Source organism: Penaeus chinensis, chromosome 32 (assembly GCF_019202785.1).
Source record: "Penaeus chinensis breed Huanghai No. 1 chromosome 32, ASM1920278v2, whole genome shotgun sequence".
Taxonomy (NCBI): Eukaryota; Metazoa; Arthropoda; class Malacostraca; order Decapoda; family Penaeidae; genus Penaeus; species Penaeus chinensis.
Window position 1 is genome coordinate 11949203 of NC_061850.1, and position 2500 is coordinate 11951702.

The window sequence follows — 2500 nt, forward strand, 5'->3', positions numbered from 1 at the left end:
AATAATAATAATAATAATAATAATAATAATAATAATAATAATGATAATAATAGTAACAACAATAATAATGTTGATGAAGATGATAATAATGTGTCAGAGCAGAGATTCTGCACTGCGCCAAGTGAGAAAGGGAAGAGCTAGGACTGGCTCAGTGAGATAATCAGTGCTGTTCGTGTAGAAGTGAGTGGGTCATGTTACGCCTGGAGAAATGTTTGTTCTTTATGCATGTGTTATGGGTGCGTGTGTGTGTGTGTGGGGGGGGGGGGGGGATCTGTTAAGGGATCGAAGAGTGGGAGGAATTGAAGGGGAAAATGTGTTGGAGGAATTAAAGGGGAAAATGTGTTGGAGGATTGAAGGGGAAAATGTGTTGGAGGATTGAAGGGGAAAATGTGTTGGAGGAATTGAAGGGGAAAATGTGTTGGAGGATTGAAGGGGAAAATGTGTTGGAGGATTGAAGGGGAAAATGTGTTGGAGGAATTGAAGGGGAAAATGTGTTGGAGGAATTGAAGGGGGGAAATGTGTTGGAGGAATTGAAGGGGAAAATGTGTTGGAGGAATTGAAGGGGAAAATGTGTTGGAGGAATTGAAGGGGGAAATGTGTTGGAGGAATTGAAGGGGAAAATGTGTTGGAGGAATTGAAGGGGAAAATGTGTTGGAGGAATTGAAGGGGAAAATGTGTTGGAGGAATTGAAGGGGAAAATGTGTTGGAGGAATTGAAGGGGAAAATGTGTTGGAGGAATTGAAGGGGAAAATGTGTTGGAGGAATTGAAGGGGAAAATGTGTTGGAGGAATTGAAGGGGAAAATGTGTTGGAGGAATTGAAGGGGAAAATGTGTTGGAGGAATTGAAGGGGAAAATGTGTTGGAGGAATTGAAGGGGAAAATGTGTTGGAGGAATTGAAGGGGAAAATGTGTTGGAGGAATTGAAGGGGAAAATGTGTTGGAGGAATTGAAGGGGAAAATGTGTTGGAGGAATTGAAGGGGAAAATGTGTTGGAGGAATTGAAGGGGAAAATGTGTTGGAGGAATTGAAGGGGAAAATGTGTTGGAGGAATTGAAGGGGAAAATGTGTTGGAGGAATTGAAGGGGGAAATGTGTTGGAGGAATTGAAGGGGAAAATGTGTTGGAGGAATTGAAGGGGAAAATGTGTTGGAGGAATTGAAGGGGAAAATGTGTTGGAGGAATTGAAGGGGAAAATGTGTTGGAGGAATTGAAGGGGAAAATGTGTTGGAGGAATTGAAGGGGAAAATGTGTTGGAGGAATTGAAGGGGAAAATGTGTTGGAGGAATTGAAGGGGAAAATGTGTTGGAGGAATTGAAGGGGAAAATGTGTTGGAGGAATTGAAGGGGAAAATGTGTTGGAGGAATTGAAGGGGAAAATGTGTTGGAGGAATTGAAGGGGAAAATGTGTTGGAGGAATTGAAGGGGAAAATGTGTTGGAGGAATTGAAGGGGAAAATGTGTTGGAGGAATTGAAGGGGAAAATGTGTTGGAGGAATTGAAGGGGAAAATGTGTTGGAGGAATTGAAGGGGAAAATGTGTTGGAGGAATTGAAGGGGAAAATGTGTTGGAGGAATTGAAGGGGAAAATGTGTTGGAGGAATTGAAGGGGAAAATGTGTTGGAGGAATTGAAGGGGAAAATGTGTTGGAGGAATTGAAGGGGAAAATGTGTTGGAGGAATTGAAGGGGAAAATGTGTTGGAGGAATTGAAGGGGAAAATGTGTTGGAGGAATTGAAGGGGAAAATGTGTTGGAGGAATTGAAGGGGAAAATGTGTTGGAGGAATTGAAGGGGAAAATGTGTTGGAGGAATTGAAGGGGAAAATGTGTTGGAGGAATTGAAGGGGAAAATGTGTTGGAGGAATTGAAGGGGAAAATGTGTTGGAGGAATTGAAGGGGAAAATGTGTTGGAGGAATTGAAGGGGAAAATGTGTTGGAGGAATTGAAGGGGAAAATGTGTTGGAGGAATTGAAGGGGAAAATGTGTTGGAGGAATTGAAGGGGAAAATGTGTTGGAGGAATTGAAGGGGAAAATGTGTTGGAGGAATTGAAGGGGAAAATGTGTTGGAGGAATTGAAGGGGAAAATGTGTTGGAGGAATTGAAGGGGAAAATGTGTTGGAGGAATTGAAGGGGAAAATGTGTTGGAGGAATTGAAGGGGAAAATGTGTTGGAGGAATTGAAGGGGAAAATGTGTTGGAGGAATTGAAGGGGAAAATGTGTTGGAGGAATTGAAGGGGAAAATGTGTTGGAGGAATTGAAGGGGAAAATGTGTTGGAGGAATTGAAGGGGAAAATGTGTTGGAGGAATTGAAGGGGAAAATGTGTTGGAGGAATTGAAGGGGAAAATGTGTTGGAGGAATTGAAGGGGAAAATGTGTTGGAGGATTGAAGGGGAAAATGTGTTGGAGGAATTGAAGGGGAAAATGTGTTGGAGGAATTGAAGGGGAAAATGTGTTGGAGGAATTGAAGGGGAAAATGTGTTGGAGGAATTGAAGGGGAAAATGTGTTGG

General features: G+C 42.1%; 1 protein-coding gene across 1 annotated transcript in view; it reads right to left on the bottom strand.

Moving 5' to 3' along the window:
- The window catches only part of LOC125042430 (indole-3-acetaldehyde oxidase-like), a 30236-nt gene that overhangs the window by 23024 nt on the left and 4712 nt on the right, over positions 1-2500 (bottom strand). The window lies entirely within an intron of this gene.